Source organism: Dipteris shenzhenensis, chromosome 30 (genome assembly GCF_047967505.1).
Source record: "Dipteris shenzhenensis isolate YYH24624 ecotype China chromosome 30, Dip_SZ_1.0, whole genome shotgun sequence".
NCBI lineage: Eukaryota > Viridiplantae > Streptophyta > Polypodiopsida > Gleicheniales > Dipteridaceae > Dipteris > Dipteris shenzhenensis.
The window spans coordinates 17553379-17572444 of record NC_141625.1 but is presented as its reverse complement, the minus strand read 5'-3'; positions in this window follow the sequence as shown (position 1 = coordinate 17572444).

The following is a 19066-nucleotide window of genomic DNA, read 5'->3' as shown; positions in this document are numbered from 1 at the left end:
AGTTGGAGGCTAGTTGGAGATAATTTTTCAGTTAATGCAAAAAGAAAAACACAAAGAATGCTGATTTAACAATATCAAGTCCACAATAGAGAAGAAAATTGTCACGAGAGCTATTAAACATGCCTAGAAAAACATCATTGCCTGAGGCTCATTCATAGTGAAAGGACTCTTCTATGCAAGGAAGGATGAGCAAACCTATGAATTGCTACATACCAAGCCTGAGGTGTTTATATGCTTGCATCTAGTTTGGGCCATGTACTTTGGGCCATCAAGTTTCCAATGGTCTAGGGCAAAAGCAATGACACCTTATTGAGCTTCTCACATGGAAAATCATCTAGCATATCCAAGTACTCGAGCTTCTCACTACCTGATAGAGAATCACCAAGAAGCTCTTCATTGCATTGGCGTCATTTAGTGTGCTCCACATCCTCCACATGAAGTGTCTCTATAGGATCTTCTTGCACCACCACCTTGTTCCTTCCTGACTCATCCCGATCAGCACCAAGACAAAGACCAAAGGCCACTCCTTCCACCTCACCCTCTGAGTTGGACTCCTCGGAGCTACACCCTGTCTCTTCTTCTTCATCGGTTAAGTCAGAGCTTGAACTCTCTGATGTTGAAGACTCCTCCTTGACAACTTCCTTTTTGTGGCTTCTGATGTTGTAGCGCACCTTCTTATCATTTCCCTACAAAATCAATTCTCCAATATCCCACTTTTGAACAGCCTTCACCTTGCGTAGCCAAGGCCTTCCCAAAATCAATGGATCTGGCTTGGTAGGGATCACCTGAAAAGTAGTCGGCACAGAAATTCCACATACATCCACTTCTAGATTCTTCACAACTCCCAAGGTCTTAACCCTAGTGTTGTCAACCAATTTGATGCGATAAGGAGAGGTAGTACTAGAGTATTTTAAATCAACATCTATCATGGTCTTCTCACTCATGACATTAATCGATGCACCTCCATCAATGTACACATTAGAAATCACTTGACCATCAATGATCACATCAACCACAAGTACATCATCACCAACATCTATATCTACCTTTTGAACAATAGGAATGGCACTTTTCTTCTTTTTCTTCTTTGACACTCTTGTGCTTGCTAGTTTTCCCCATTCCTTCCGTAGTTTTGGAGACAAAGCAAGTAATTGACCAAAGGTGATATGAGCTTCCTTTTCTTTAAGGTCGGTGGACAACAAGTCATAGCTTCCAATTACTTGTCCTAAAGGAAAGTCTGACTAGCTAATTCTCCTTCTAGATGTCTTCTTTTTCTTACTACGGTGTTCCTCTTCCTGATGTTCCTCATCTACTTCTTCCTTGCTTTCTTCTTCTTCTTTTGGTTTACCACGCCCCCGTTTAGCCATCATTATCTCTTTTTCCTCATCCCCTGAAGAAGCTTCTAACAAGGATATTTGTTTTTCTTCTTTCTTTCTCAATCTAGGACACTCGGGCGATAGTGACCTTTTTCATTACATTCATAGCAAGTGACCCCACTCCTATCTCGAGGCCTATCTTCACTCTTTGGTGCTCTAGGTTGTCGTGCATTAACCAAATGCAATTTCAAATCAGCAAACTCTGCCATCAATTGGGAGATATTATGATCTAACTCAGAGGAATTTGGTACTTGAGGAGTGCCCATTACCTCCACCTTAGAAGTTGAAGCTGTTGAAGACACAAAAGAGGATTCGATCTTAAGAGAAGCTTCTTTCTTGGTCGCAATGCGAAGCGCCTTCACGTATGTTGTTGGATCTTTACTCATTACCTTTGAGCAAAGACGAGGCTCCAAAGCCATAACAAATTTGCTCATCTTTAAGTGCTCCATCCTTGAGAGACTTTGAGGGGCCGATGATGCTGATGCCACAGCTCGCAAAGCTGTCCTTTCATACTTTGTCCATAAAGTTTCATATCGGATTGCCAATGCAGAGACCAACTCACCCTCTCCTTGACAGAACCGGTCCAACTGCAACATCAAAGCATTTGGCGACTCCACTGCCCCAAATCTCTGCTTCATTGCTGCCACCACTTGGTCCCAATCCTCCTTGGTAGAGTCCGGCAAGGTCTCATGCCAACTCAAGGCTACACCTTCAAGAAAATTAGGCAAAATCTCTGCCCGATCCTTCATGGACCATCCAGAAAGCCGGCATCCTCGAACAAAATCCCGAAGATAAGACTCCGGGTCTTCCCCTTGGGTCCCTCGAAACACTGGAATCTTCACCATGATGAAACACAAAAAGGAAACGCCAAGATCCAAATAATATCCCAAACGAGATCTGAACAAGATCCCACAGAGCCTTAGTATACCAAGACCAACTTATTATGCATAACCACTTGTTGAAAACCCTCCACAATGTGATCCTCAACAAAATCTTCAAAAATAAGTGACCAACCAACACCATGAAAACATTGTGTATACATGCATTCTAGAATCACCCTTCTCACAATAGGAAGTGCACATAAAAGCTTCAAGATATTGTAATCTTCATCATTTGCATAGCAAAAGAAGTTGAACGCATTAAGAATCACCACTCCACTGTTATAGTCAAAAACTACCCAAAGACTCAACTCTTCTTCACCCCAAGCTGCCAGTGCATGGAACAATCCCCAATCTATCATTGTGTCTGCTTCCGGTGTTGTTGATTCACCAACATATTCAACAATGCAAACATAAAGGATATGATCATGGTGACTGTGTGAATAGCTTGAGCATCACCTTCACAATCTTCAAGTTCTCTTAAACGGGTTGCAATCTCTTCTAACGGAGTTCTTCCAGGCATCTTCTTTATCTCATACAAACACATGCCTCTTCTAGGCATAACATGCAATCAAGTACACCCGAGACCGTTTAGTAAGGCGGGATGAATCCAATACCAAACGTACCCGGCGTCTCCACCAAAAGATGTGACATGAAGTTGGGGGTAATAAACTTCACGCACCTCTTCACTTCCTGCTGCTTTCGAACTGACAGCCAAAGATATTTATCATTGAGAATGGGACATTAGAAAGAAGCTTTTATGCCAAGATACCACACCAAACTTTCCTCCCTCATATGAGAATGAAGATGGTAACATCCCAAGTGATGTTGTAATCAAGCATAGGGAGAAGGAAAGGATCAACAGAGGCCATAATCTCAGCAAGCCGGTCTACGCCAAAGAGAAGAGCGATACGTTATTGAAAGAAGATCTTGCGGCTCAACATAACATGAATGATATATATCGAGGAGTTTGAAGCGACTGATTAGGTCGGATGGGTAGATTCCGAGGAAACATTGCACCTCCTTCATAGACACCTTTATACTTAGCTCAAAACACTCTACAAACTGTCATTAGACACAAAGGCCTATAACTTTCAGGAGAGACATGATATCAGAGATTCAAGTACACAAAGAGATGTGCTTTGAGATGGGCTTCACGCTGATATAAGTTTCATTGAAAACAGACAGACGGTTGAAGAGATATGGACAGTTTACTAGAAGGGGGGCAAAACTGTCATGAAAACAGACTATCAAACACAGAGACTCATAACATTTTGCAACAGTATCTGATTCAAGATCTAAGTAATACATACATGCGCCTTAAAGAGAGCTTCGTGCTGATATATGTTTCATAAGAAACAGAGAAGCGACCAAAAAGTTATGGATAGTTTACTAGACGGGGGTAAAAACTATCATGAAAACAGACTGTCAAACACAGAGACTCATAACTTTTTGCAGCAATATCTGATTCAAGATCTGATCACACAAAAACATGCGCCTTGAAGAGAGCTTTGCGCTGATATAAATTTTATTATAATCGGACTACCGACCAGAAAGTTATGAGCAAAACACTAATAGGGGGTTAAACTATCATGAAAACTACCCTCCACCCAAGCTAATTTCGCCTGAGCAGGATGCTTCCTCAAGACTCCACCTTCATCAACGATCCACCCCTCATAGATTTCGCCTAGAAGAGGGGAAGAAGTTTGCATGGTGGCTCAGGAAACAGAGGAACCATGTGTGCACAATGAGCAGTTGAATAGAAAGAACTTTTAAGGCTTTGAAAGAAAGAAAAGGGAAGAGACACTCAAGAGAGAGAGAACCTGAAGTGACCTTCATTACAAATAGAGTGAGAATCCACTTCAACACTATAAACACAAGGGAGAAGAAGAGGTTTCATACATACAAGAGGGGGCGGAAGCTCCAAGACTACTCATAGAGAGAGAATAAACTAGAGAGAGAAGGACTCAAGAGTCTACATAAGAGAATATCTACAAGAGGGAGAGATGGCTCATGAAAGAGGCTTGGGGAGACTAGAGCTACAGCAACATGAGGCCTAATGGTGGAAGAGATTGATGAACAAGGGAGAGGAGGGCTCCTTTTATAGAGATTTTGTTACCCTCCTTCACCCATTTACAATTGCTGCCTGTAGATTCCTTTCCCCATCAATCACATAAGCACGTATGTCACCATCCATGTCCTTTTTGGCTACTCTTGCCATGTGTCCCATCAAAAGATGCTCAAGACTCTTAAAATATTGAGAAAGTTAAGAGTCTCCTCACATGGAGCCCATAGGGACCCTCTCTTTTCCACATGTCCACATCCTCCTTATTCCACATAGGAGTTCTATAAGGATTCCTCTTGACTTCACACTCCTCCACATGCCTTCCACACGCTTGGCATGTGGCCTCTCTTATATTATTGGAACACATGGACATGAGCCCACCTCTTGATATGACTCACTCTTCCTATTTTCTAAAAAACTCATAATATCCCATACACAAATAACTCTCACCCCATCCCAAGGTATTTATAATTCATACCTATGGTATTTACAATGAGCCATTCCACTCATCCTCTCAATCCCATACAACATCATAGAAAATAGAAATAAGTGAGAGCTGCTAGGCTATCACTTGATACTCAAACTCTTATCAAACATAGAGAAAAACAATACCAATGCCAAATTAAAAATATCAATTTTTGGCGTCACAACACTAAGCCGTGGCATGAGAGGTTTGGTCATCTAAACCTTAGTTATTTGAAGGAGATGCATAAAAGTGGAATGATTGCAGACCTACTAGAAATTTTAGATCTGCCTAATGTATGTGAAGCTTGCATGATGGGCAAGCAGCATCGGCAGCCCTTTGCTAAAGAGGCCAACAGAGCAAAGGCTCCTCTAGAGCTTGTTCAGACGGACCTCTGCGAAAAGATGGAGTGGAAGCTTTGGGTGGTTCCTTCTACTTCATGACATTGATCGACGACTACAGTAGAAGGATATGGATATACTTCCTGAAGACAAAAGACGAGGCTTTCAGTAGGTTCAAGGAATGGCATGTAATGGTCGAGAAAGAATCGAGGAGGAAGGTGAAGAAGCTGAGATCAGACAGAGGTGGAGAGTTCACATTGACTGAATTCAAAAGTTACTGCAAAAGTCACGAAATCAAGAGGCAGAAACCCCCGCCACATACATGACAGCAAAATGGAGTAGCAGAACGCAAGATGTGCATCATTTGCGAAATGGGTCGAAGTATGATGAAAGGGAAAGATTTGCCAAAGACTTTCTAGGCTGAGCATGTAACACTGCAGTTTACATCCTCAATCGTAGCTACACGAAGGTTGTGAATGGGATGACTCCACTACAAGTCTTTTCTAGTAGGAAACCTTTAGCTGCACATTTCAGAGTTTTTGGATGTGATTGTTTTGTGCATGTCCCTGATGCTACTAGGACCAAATGGGAACTGAAGAGCCGGAAGTGTATTTTGTTGGGCTACAGTGAAGAGGCGAAGGGTTACCGTCTCTATAACCCTATTACCAAGAAGGTAATTGTAAGTCGCGATGTGGTCTTCTCAAAACAGTTGCATCAATTGGAGGAGGGTGCTTCCTTCCCAGACAACCAGGACTAGGATATCCATCCAGTACCGCCACCAACAGCAAACCGAACTCCCCCAACGGTGCTTGGGAGGATTCAAGACAAAGAAGATGAAGAAGAGCTTGCAGAACCACAATGGCAATGGCCATTCCCAAAGTCGGTAAAGATGCTTTTGGATGGCAGAGAACCTCCAGCAATTGAGGAGAAACCATCTGAACACTACTGGTCCAAGAGATTAGAGGAGCAAAGAAGGGCGCAGGAACATTTGGTCAACTATGCTTTGCTGATAGAAGTGATCCGTGCTGATGAACCCAAGTGTCTTGAAGAGGCACAAGGCGATGATAGGTAAATGGAGGCTATGCAGTCGGAGTATGGCTCCATAATGAAGAACAACACTTGGGACCTTGTGGATCAACCACCAAAGCGCAAGGTAATCGGAACCAAGTGGGTGTACAAGATCAAGTACAAGTCCGACGGCACGTTGGATAAGTACAAGGCTCGGCTCGTGGCAAAAGTATTTGAATAGGTACACGGTTTTGATTATCAAGCTACTTTTGCTCCCACAGCTTGACTAACCACAATTCGTAGTGTTTTGGCTTTAGCTACCCAGGGAAGTTGGCCCGTGTTTCAGATGGATGTGAAATCCGCCTTTCTGAATGGAGATCTCAAGGAGGAGGTATACGTGGAACAACCACCAGGTTTTGAGATCCCCAGTTCAGAAGGTAAAGTATACAAACTAAAGAAGGCACTTTACGGGCTGAAACAGGCCCCACGAGCGTGGTACCAGCGAATTGATGCCTACTTTTTGCAAAACGGGTTCAGGAGGAGCCCATCTGATGCGAATTTGTATATTTTCAGAGAAGGAGGCAGGTGTATGATCGTGGTCCTTTATGTGGATCACCTTGTCATAACACGAAACCATGAAGAGAAGATCTCGAGACGAAGCATTTGCTAGGAAGAGAGTTTGAAATGACAGACCTCGGACTGATGCATTTCTGTTTGGGGATTGAAGTTTGGCAGGAGCCGAAATAGATGCACATATCCCTTACATGAATTATTTTAATAACTGCCAAGAGAATTCAATTCAAAGAAAGCTTAACTATATGGTAAAGAGAAAACAAATCCACACATGTGTTGGTAAGCTGAAAGGAAAGCAAAGAGTGGACACAAACTCAGAATACTTGCATTACTTGCTTGTAGAATGAAGAAGAGTGAGGTCCTTAAGTAGGCACCTCATACATGCTCACTGACATCACTGATGACTTCAGAGCTCCACAATCATCTCCTCAATCTGCTCCTAGATTCTCTCAATCATCCTATGTGGCTCTTCCACCACTAACTGTGCTTGTGGGCACCTAACTGTGCCTCTAGCACTCACACATAGAAACCAAGGTGTGCCTGAGGCATACACCTTGAGATATCCCAACAAACCCCCCCTCAAGGGAATGCCTCAGGCTATGTCAAGGATACATCTAGTCTCATAGTTTCTCATGCCATCTCATGGTGGTCAAGGATAAATCTATGACTAGGTTCTCATGCTAGCAAGGGTTCCCATGGGTGTAAGGTAAACAAAAAGGGATACGAAAAGACCTTCCAATGGTTATCTCCCCTGCATGTACATGCACACAATGTCTGCAGGAGGTACCATATGGAGCAAAACATACACATGGCCTACATCATAAGGTGACCAGAGGTGTTTACAAAACACACAAAACACAATAGTTTATTTCATTCATTTTGGAGGACTTTCCAGGCTGAGTACCTTGACATAAAAAGAGAGATCTGGAGCATACGTAGAGATGTTTTAAAATGCATAATCTTCAAAGGATGCCTCATCTTGTGGAGGCTTATCAACTGAAAGTAGATTTGCATTTTCTGTCTTTGCTTTGGCTCTGCAAAACTTCTCATTATGGTTGTTCTTGCCACAATGCTTGCATGGATTAATTTTGAAGCAGTCCTTTGAAAGGTGATTTGTCTTTCCACAGTGATTGCAAGGGGTATACTTGCCCTTCTGGACTTTTACAGCATAAACAGTGTCATTGCCTTTCCTGAGCTCCATATGCCTTTCTTCTTCTTGGAGAGCAGAGATAATACCTTCAAGATCAGGATTAGGCAGATTTTTTAAAGTGCTAACTATGTGATCATAATCTTCAGGCATACTCTTAAGTAACACTGCCATAGCATCATCTGGAGTAATAGGAGAGTTGATAGAAGCTAGTTGAGTCATAAGACTCTGCATATAGTTGACATGAGCTGCCAAAGTAGTACCACTAGCCATCTTCAATTCAAAGAAAGAGATTTTAAGTGATAGTTTAGAGATGTGAGAGCTAGCACCAAAAATCATGTCAAGCTTCTGCCAAGCTTCTGAAGGAGACTCCAAGTCAGAGATATGGTGAATATAATCATCTCCTAAAGCAAGAGCAATGATATCGTATGCTTTTTCTTCTCTAGCTGGATCCCTTGCCGGTCGTGTTGGAGTTGAGGATTCTCCAGCATTGGAGGCCGTAGAAGAAGCAGTAGGAGTCGGTTTGACAATTCCCCATAAGTTCCCTCATCAATGCAAATTTCACCTTCATCTGCCATGTGTGGAAGCCCTTTCCATTGAACTTCTCTAGATTCAATAGGGTAGCCATGAGAGGGTCTAACCCAGATATTGGGCAGTGTCTATCTCTCTTACAAGGCAAAAAATAACTGAAAGACTTCCAAAATATGAGCACTTGATCTAGCAAAGACTAGTGACCAATATTCAATCAATGCTGTTTCTTCTTACATGCTTCATCGAAGTGGCTAAAATGAATACTTTCCAATCAAAACCAGGTCTAGCAATTCAAAACAAAGCTGAAGCCACACTTGTAGTGAAGTTATTGAAAGATTCAAAAAACCAGAAATGCTAGAGTAGCATTTTATGTAGCATCATCTTCAAAAGCTTGTCAAAACTATCAAAACCAAAAGACCGAACTTGGAGGGCTTGTAGCTTACTCTTCAGAGCAAAGGAAAAGGGGGTTTCTGAGGCAAAAGAGAGATGATATACCACAGAAGGTCCTCTGGGAAGTAGAGGTGCAAAAACGCGTCAGGTCGCCATAGCTTGCCCCTTCAAAGTCGACTAGTTTTTCACTGATTTCTCCTTGAATATGTAGCCATTTCTGCTCAGATTTCAGCACAAGATAGCTCTAGGTATGGACTACCTCCCCCTGAAAGGAATTAGAGAAGTATGGAGTGTGCTGAGAGAAAACGTAAAAGCAACAGTTGACGAACTGCATGTAATGGCGATGAAACAAGCGCGAGTTTTGTCAATTCCCAGCCAGGAGTTCGCCCCTTCGAGGTGGATCTCCAGCAGGCAAGGCGTGGGAAATGGTGAGAACCAGAGGAGAACAAGCTTAAGCAAAATTTGGGAAGAAGAGGAAGAGATGGTGAAGAAGAAGATGAAGAAGAAGATGCTGATGTGGTAGAAATGGATCAAGGGGATCAAATGGCTCTGATACCATGTTGGTAAGCTGAAAGGAAAGCAAAGAGTGGACACAAACTTAGAATACTTGCATTACTTGCTTGTAGAATGAAGAAGAGTGAGGTCCTTAAGTAGGCACCTCATACATGCTCACTAACATCATTGATGACTTCAGAGCTCCACAATCATCTCCTCAATCTGCTCCTAGATTCTCTCAATCATCCTATGTGGCTCTTCCACCACCTAACTGTGCTTGTGGGCACCAAACTGTGCCTCTAGCACTCACACATAGAAACCAAGGTGTACCTGAGGCATACACCTTGAGATATCCCAACAACATGTAGGCCAACATGCAATCTATTTGACTCAAGCACAAACCACAAATGCAAATATGGATTTCCATATCCAATACATTTAGATACTAAACCTACTATAGATCCTCTCACACAAAGATGGATCTACTTTCGGCCATCACTAGAACATTGTAATGTCATTCCATACCATGTAGGAATATTACTCTTGTGGCAAGCACATATGAATATTCAAAAAATAACAAACATAGGCCTATCATATTACCTTCTAAAATATGCTATGAAAATCGAACCCATGGGACACATGAACTTGAATCCTGGTGATGCGAAACTTCTAGGACTAGATAATCTAGATCCAATTAAATTAAAAATGATATCTGCATACCTTCTTTCAAAGCCAACATCTCCAACAGAGGCAGCATTGTCATGCTTACAGATATCTACCATTCAAAGAAGCGAATCTGTGCATTTCATTGACTCCTCTCCCCCATCTATGTGCCAAAACTACCTTGGTGAACATTGTGTTTCTGTAATGCATCCTATAGATACATATTGTGGTTGTCTAACTGTCATGGAGAACTTGACCTTCTATGAATTCTGGGAAAAAGACAATGTCCAAAAGTCAAAGAAAAAAAACAAAGATAACATAACTATCATAGATCCTTTTGAAAATTATGTGTATCCATCAACACGGATCGTGCGTTTCACAGATTATCACCCTGCTCATCATTTTGAAGGATTTTTTTACAACCTTCTACTAAAGAACGTAAATTTTAGAAATGAGAATGAGCTCATTTTTGAAAACAATCATACGAAATCTTACTTCTTAGAATGCCATATCCGAGACCTCGTAAAAACAAAAGAAGACATCGAATCTCTTATCGATCAATATTGCAAAGTGCACTTGCTAATAGATCAAAATATTAATAGAAGTTAAAAAAAAAGCATTACTGGGGACTTATAGGGCCATAGCAAGCCTTGTTTTACCCCACTAATGCTTTTTTTTTAAATTACAAAAAAAAGTTTTTAATTACAAAATTTCCCTTGCGAAAAGGGTGATACAAAATCGCTGAAATGAAATGATCGAGCAACAAAAGGATATACATGTCGAACATATACAACATTGTTTGTTACAAAATTACCCTTTCGAAAACGGTGATACAAAATTGCTCAAACGAGTGGATATACAAAATGACATACATGGCAAAGTATATGCAAACTGCTACTACTACTACTACTACTACTACTACTCATTGGAATCGTCCTCGTCCTCCTCCTCGTCTTGTTGGCCTGTGATCCTTGGTCCTCTTGAGCTACGCCTTCTCCCTGATCCTCGTCTTATTGGCCTGATCCCTGGCCCTACTGATCGCTCGCCTCCGGTGATGGGATGCTGGAGCTTGCACCCTAAGAGTGAACCATATAAATTGAAAATTAGATTGGAACTTAAAGAATAAAACAATTTAAAAAGTGAGATTACAAGTAGGAGTAGACTTATACTGTGCGAGCAGCCACCTCAACCCAATCGACCATCGCTCCCATTGCCTCTTGCTCAATAAACCACGGTTTTGTTCCTATGCGAAATGCGTGTCACGGCTCTGCATATGTAGGAGGATGGCCCATCGCAGCTTGCTATGGATCCAATTTATGAGAGTTAGAGTTAGATAAGAGGAGGGAAAGGAAAGAGGGGAAGAAGAGGGAAAAAGATGGAAAGAAGAGGGAAGAAGATGGAAAGAAGAAGGAAAGAGAGAAAAAGAGACATATGCTTATGCTTATGCATGAGCATAAGAACATGAGCATGAAAGAGGGAAAAGAGGGTGGAAAAGAGAAGAAGAGAGAAGAAGAGGGAACAGAAAGAGAGATTGGAAAGGGGGAAAGAGGGAAAGAAAGAGAGAAGAAGAGGGAAAGTAAAGAGGGAAAAAGAGACATATGCTCATGCATGAGCATATGTCTCCTTCTCTTATGCTCATGCATAAGCATAAGCATGAGCATATGTCTCCTTCTCTTGTGCTTATGCATAAGCACAAGAGAAGGAGACATATGCTCATGCTTATGCGTATGCATGAGCATAAGAGAATGAGCATGAAAGAGGGAAAAGGGGGGGAAAAAGAGAGGAAGAGAGAAGAAGAGGGAAAGTAAAGAGGGAAAAAGAGACATATGCTCATGGAGGGAAAGTAAAGAGGGAAAAAGAGACATATGCTCATGCATAAGCATGAGCATATGTCTCCTTCTCTTATGCTCATGCATAAGCATAAGCATGAGCATATGTCTGCATAAGAGGAGAGAAGAAGAGGGAACGGAAAGAGAGATTGGAAAAAGGGAAAGAGGGAAAGAAAGAGAGAAGAAGAGGGAAAGAAAGAGAGAAGAAGAGGGAAAGTAAAGAGGGAAAAAGAGACATATGCTCATGCTTATGCATGAGCATATGTCTCCTTCTCTTATGCTCATGCATAAGCATAAGCATGAGCATATGTCTCTTTTTCTTATGCTTATTCTTATGCTTATGCATAAGACTCCTCTTATGCATACGCATAAGCATATGGTCATGCTTATGCTTCTACATGAGCATAAGAGCATGAGCATGAAAGAGGGAAAAGAGGGGGGGAAAGAGGAGAAGAGAGAAGAAGAGGGAAAGGAAAGAGAGATTGGAAAAGGGGAAAGAGGAAAAGAAAGAGAGAAGAAGAGGGAAAGAAAAGAAGGAAAAAGAGACATATGCTCATGCTTATGCATGAGCATATGTCTCCTTCTCTTATGCTCATGCATAAGCATAAGCATGAGCATATGTCTCCGTCTCTTATGCTTATGCTTATGCTTATGCATAAGAGAAGTCTTATGCATAAGCCATTAGGAAAAAAGGGAGCTCATTTTGGGGCCCTGTAAGAAATTCACTATTTTCTCTTTTCTCTCTCTACAAAAGCAAGAAAATATGGATACTTGCGTGAGAAATGTCAGTGTGAAAAGGAATAAATATATTCTTTCACATGCTTTACATTCAATGTTCATATAAGAGCAACACTTTTCTGTGCAGAATTTGGTGATTCTGACACCGCAGACGCGTCCGGAATGGCCCAAAACCCCAAAAACGGCACTGGAAACACTGGAATCGAACATCCGGAGGCCCGGAAACGGCCAAAAAAGGCCGAACAGTGGGATTTGCAACAAAATGCGATCTGGCACCTTTTGAAATTTCAAAAGTGCCATATCGCATTTTGCTGCAAATCGCGTTTTTCGGCCTTTCTTGGCCGTTTTCGGGCCTCCGGATGTTCGATTTCAGCATTTCCAGTGCCATTCTTGGGGTTTTGGGTCGTTCCGGACGCGTCTCCGGTGTCAGAATCACCAGATTCTGCACAGAAAATAAATTTTTTAAAGATTCAAATCAGATCACCTCATTAATGTGACATGCTTCTACGAACATATAGTACTATTTCTTTTTCTTATTTTCATCTTCTTTTGTTGAATTTTCAACGTTACGTTGGCCCACTCCTAATTGGTTGAGAGTCTATTTTCTCTCTCTTCTAAAAGGCCCCAAAATGAGCTCCCTTTTTTCCTAATGATAAGCATAAGCATATGCTCATGCTTATGCATGAGCATGAAAGAGGGAAAAGAGGAGGGGAAAGAGGAGAAGAGAGAAGAAGAGGGAAAGGAAAGAGAGATTGGAAAAGGGGAAAGAGGGAAAGAAAGAGAGAAGAAGAGGGAAAGGAAAGAGGGAAAAAGAGACATATGTTCATGCTTATGCATGAGCATATGTCTCCTTCTTTTATGCTCATGCTTATGCTTATGCTTACGCATAAGCATAAGAGCATAAGCATGAAAGAGGGAAAAGAGGGGGGGAAAGAGGAGAAGAAGTGGGAAACAAAAGAGGAAAAAAGAGGGGGAAAGAGATTGAAAGATTGAAGGAGAAGGAGAAGGAGAGGAGGGAAAGAAGAGGAGAGAAGAGGGAAAGAAGAGGGAAGAGAGGGAAAGGGAGGGTTCCTATGCCCATCACTATAGTTAGCGCTTAAGGCACTAATTGCAAGCCAATGCAAATAAAAAAAATAACAAATGGAAAAAAGAGAAAGCACTTACCTGGAATAGTACATCCCGCTCGGTGTTTTGTGGACTGGCCCTACAAAAGAGAGATCTTCTTTCTTTCTTGAAATCTCGTTTTTTGTTTCAATCCTTTTAAATCAAGCATGAAAACTAGTAATCAAGCATGAAAACTAGTAAGCAGCTTTAGCAATACAAGGAGAAGCACTCATAAAACGAAATCTCACAAAAAACCTACCTACATTGTTCAAAGAGACTCACCTCTTCAAAAACTTCCTTTCAAGAAACCAAAGAGGGAGAAGGGTGGAGGGGGAGCACAAGAGCTAGGAGAGGGGTGAGTAGTGGTGAGGAGTGGAGAATAGAGTGGGAGGTCGTCAAAAATAGGTGGGAGAAGAGATTGCTTTGCTTACAATAGAGATTAGAGAGTGCTAAAGAAAGCACCGCGCATTGCCACGTGTTTCGGTTTTAACCCACAGCGTCACTATATAGCGACACTTTTCCGTCGCTATATAGCGATACTAAAGAGTTGTTATATAGCGATGTTTAACACTAAATCATAAACCCTAAACCCAAACCCTAAAAGTCGCTATATAGTGACCTTTTACCCTAAAAGTCGCTATATAGTGACACTTAACCCTACAAGTGGCTATATAGCGACCTTTTACCCTAAGTGTTGCTATATAGCGACACTTATACCTTAAAAGTGTCAATTCAAGGCACTTGATCTAAGAAGAGAGGGAAGGAGCTCATGGGTGGCTATTTTTTGGATCTTAATGGATTTCCTTGTATTTTGTGTTGTGACTTTAGAAGTGTGCAAATGGAAGGGACGATTTGTCAGATGATGCGCCAATGCTTAGGAGTGCAGAGTGACTTACAGAGAGGTTGTATTATCATTGCACTCATTGCAAGCGAGAAGTATGACATCAACGTCGTATTGACTGTTGAGATATTGAGCTCCACTCGTGATATGCCAGGGTGATCGTTGTGCATTTATGTCATCGACTTATTAGCTGCAGATGCGGTTGGTACACCGCCACGAATAATAGCTGGATGACAACTATCCTTATCTACTCTAGCTTGTGGCTCAGTTCGTATGCCACCTTAGTTAGTTGAGTTTGGTTTGAGACCCACATATAGGGTTCTTCTATTTTCTTTGTACTAGAGTTCTTTTGGCTTTCACAACTAAGAAGAGGAAAACTGTTTTCAGCCTCCACCTGTGTGTGTATTCCCCCATTGTGCATGTGAGAAAGCCACAAGTGAGACTCCTTCCCTCTCTCCCACTATCTTTACATGGTATCAGAGCCTTGTTCGTGGTAAGAGCTCAAGAAAGCAAATACCAGCTGCTCATCTCATCAAAAACAACATCTCTGCTCACTGTAAACTTATGAGTAGAAGGGTCATAGCATCTATACCCTTTCTGCTGCAGAGAATAACCAATAAAGACGCACTTCTCAGCTTTTGGATCCAACTTGGACCTCAACTCATTTGGCACATGAACATAGGCAATGCAACAAAAAATTTTCAAATGAGAAATATCTGGTTTCCTACCAGTATACATCTCCTCTGGCGTCATGCCATGTATTGCTGTAGTGGGAGTCCTGTTCATTATGTAAACTACTGTAGCAATTGCTTCAGCCCAATAATAATCTGGTAGATTTTTTCATTTAGCATGGCCTGAGATACCTCTCCAATATGCCTGTTTTTCCTTTCTGCAAGTCCATTTTGCTGTGGGGTATGACTGCATGAATATTGCTGCTTTATGCCATGCTCCTGCAGGAACCTTGCAAACTCATTTGAGAGGTACTCTCCCCCTCCATCTGACCTTAGGCATTTTATTTGCTGGCCTGTTTCTTTTTCAACCATAGCTTTAAAAGCTTTGAAGTGCCCAAATACTTCACTTTTCTTTTTCATAAAATACACCCAAACTTTTCTGTTGAAGTCATCAATAAAAGTGACAAAATAGTGACAGCCTCCAATAGATGCAGCTTTAGTAGTCCACACATCAGAGTGGATTAATTCCAATGGCTTTTTACTCTCTTGAACATGCCTAGGAAATGGTTTCCTTGCTTGTTTTCCAAATTGACAGGCTTCACAAACCTTATGCATTTCTGCAACCTTGAATTTAGGCAATCCTGCAACAATATTTTGGGCTTGCATTGATTTAAGTCGCTGTATATTAACATGACTAATGCGTTTATACCAGATATCACAACTACACCAGTCCCATGTGCAAACATTGCTGCACTCAATTCAGGCATGTCCGCATCCAACGTAAACATCCTGCCCTTCTTCTTTCCTTTTGCTATCAAGTGACCGTTATTTTGCATATCCTCAGCAAAGCATCCATGAGGATTAAATTTGACCTGCAAGCCCTGCTCAACCATTTGACCAACAGAAACCAGGTTCTTGGTGATGTTCGGGACATGAAATACATCGGACAGGTATTTCTTTTTCCCATCCTGCATAGACAAAGGAATTTTACCAATCTGCACAATAGGATGTGCAGTATCATCACCAGTCTCCACAAATCCTGGTTTTTCCATTTTCCTTGCATCCTACATCCATTCTGCATGACCTGTCATGTGGTTTGACGCACCTGAGTCAACATACCACACATCATTTCGTTCTTCTGCACTTGTCACAGAATTTGTCATATGCTGTACCATAAATAGATGCTCATTTCTGTCATCACCCTGTCTACTAGAAGATGCATAATTGCCTTGATGCAATTTTTCATTCATAATGTCATTCTGCTTTTTGAAGCAGTCCTTAGCCATATGACCCATTTTACCACAGTGGTAGCATTCAACATTGTTGTTTGCATTTTGGCCTCTCTGCCATCCACCATGGCCTCTTTGGCTCCCCCTGCCTCTAGAGTTACCACGTCCTCCTCCATAGGACTGGTTTTCTTGAGTTTGCTGCATATTCTGATTTCTACCATGGCCTATAGATCGGCCTTCTCTACCTCTGCCTCTACCTCTTCCAGCATTTGAGTAGAAGACAGTTTCTTTTGAGGTTCCTCTTGAAGAAGATGCACCCCCATTTCTCTGCTCTTCAGAAATTAGAAGAGCAAACAACTCCTCAAAATCAGGAAATTTTTCACGGACGGCAATGGATGTTCGGAACTGTGCATAATCCTTTCCTAGACCATTCAAGGTCACAGAGACTAGACGACCCAATGGAAGCAAGTGCATCTGCAATTTTCTTCACCTTCATGTGGTAGTCATTTATGCTCAAATTTTCTCTCTGCACATTGTGCAACTCCTGTTTGAGCTGCATTTTCCTGGCTTGCGTATTTGTGCTGTACATTTTTGCTAAAGTATCCCATGCCTCCTTTGGCGTACTTGCATCCTGAATATGCATAATCATAGAATCCGAAATACTGATAGACAGCCACTACATAACTTTTCTGGCTCTCTCATGCCATCCTTTAAATGCCTGCATTTCCTGTTGATTGGGAACATTAGGAAGAATTGGTTCTTCTTCATTTCCTGTAATGAACTCCCAATAGCCTTTTCCCATAAGGAAATTCGTCATTCTAAACTTCCATGCCTGGAAGTTGTTCTTATCAAGCTTTTCTGTGACAATCTGTGAAAGAGAATCAGACGCCATTACAGAACACTGCAAAAGATTCTGTCACTGTGAAAAACACAGCTTTTGCCTCACACGAGCAGATCTGTAAAACTGACGAAAGTGGTATTTGACCACACAGTTACTTCCTAGTGACGATTTTGCATCAACAGGCAATAAGCATGATTCTGCAACTCCCAATATCTCTGCACACAGGCATACGATGCAATTTCTACAGTAACTTTTCACTGAACAAATAGCAATAGGAGCGAAAGTGATGATCACAGAAAATATAGATCTCACAATTGGAGCTACAAATGGAGCTATTGCAAGTGTCATATCACTAGAAATAGATAATACCACAAACAACATTTTAAAAATTCATGCCAAGATCTTATCAACAAATGAAAAAATCACACTAAGACAATCAAAACATAAACGGAAGGTACTAAACTCAATATGGTATCACAAAACAACTTTTCCAATCACACTAGCATATGCAATTATAGGACACAAGTCACAAGGATGCACACTCAAAGGAAAGGCTATTGTAGTAATACAAAAATCATTTGCACCAGGACTAACATAACTTTAAAAAAATAGTAATCAATAGAAAATCCTTTTATTAAATATTCATCAATATAAGAGAAAAGAAGCTTTTGATATACAAACTAATATGCAGGATCTATCAAAAAACTTATTTGAAGAACAACTAACAATAAAATATGGCAACATCAGATGAGGTACGTTTTCAATATCAAGAATTGTAGTATTTCTTCACATTAGTTTATATTCTAATTTATAATAGATTACTATTTCGCAGATCTTTAATCAATTCAAAAGTAAAGCCGGATTGGCTCAACAAGATCAAGAGAAATCAACAAAAAGAACAAAGGGACAAAATTATTTCTTGTATACAGCTCAAATGCGTCTTGCAAACATGGCTGGAAAGGAACCGAATGAATACATTTATGGATGGAGCACACTGCAAGACCTTAGGAATTTCATGGATAACAATCAACATGAAGTACAACAATGGAAGGCAGAACATGGGGACAAAGAAATGTGAGCAAACGGTTAGTAACCCAATTTTATTTATAAAAAATGATCAAATTTTAAATTTCAAAAATACAATAAATAACATATACATAATATCAATTCAAACATAATGCAGGTCTAACTAAGTACATAATTCGAAAAATCACAAAAGAGGATGATATCATTACTCCAATGATGTTGAGAACAGAAGCACAAGCTATAATAGATAAGCACTCAGAAGGAATTTCAGCTTATTGCCTTGAACTTCTACACTTTGGCTACAATGTAAGCTTAGCCGAACTCCTCAAAATAGATCGTTAAGACTGAAAATGCCATACTAGCAGAGTTCAACAACATGTTCCAAATAGATGATTAAAAAAAAGCAAAAGAGTTGCCATTTACCATAGAAGGTATAACTTCCATTATTGATTTAAACTTTGCAAAAGAAGCATATGGCGAACATTTTGAGTTTTTCCCGACTTCACCAAAGAACAATATATTTCAGCCCCCTATAGGTACATTCTTGACTCCATATCTTAAAATACATACAAACTCCATCTTCTAACACACAAGAAAAACTCATCGTACTTCATTTTGCTATTTCAAATAGGAAATCACGAAGAAGACAAACAAAAAGGCACAAAAGACCCATATTACATATATTCTATTCTATGTATTGCTACAGAAAAAAGATATATTGGACAAACTAGAAATCTTGAAAAATGGATAGCACAACACCAAACCAATCCTCCATTAAAATTGAAACATGATGTTTACAGATACAAACCGTTCCACTCGAACTTCAAAAAATCCTAGCCACCACAAACTTTAAAAAC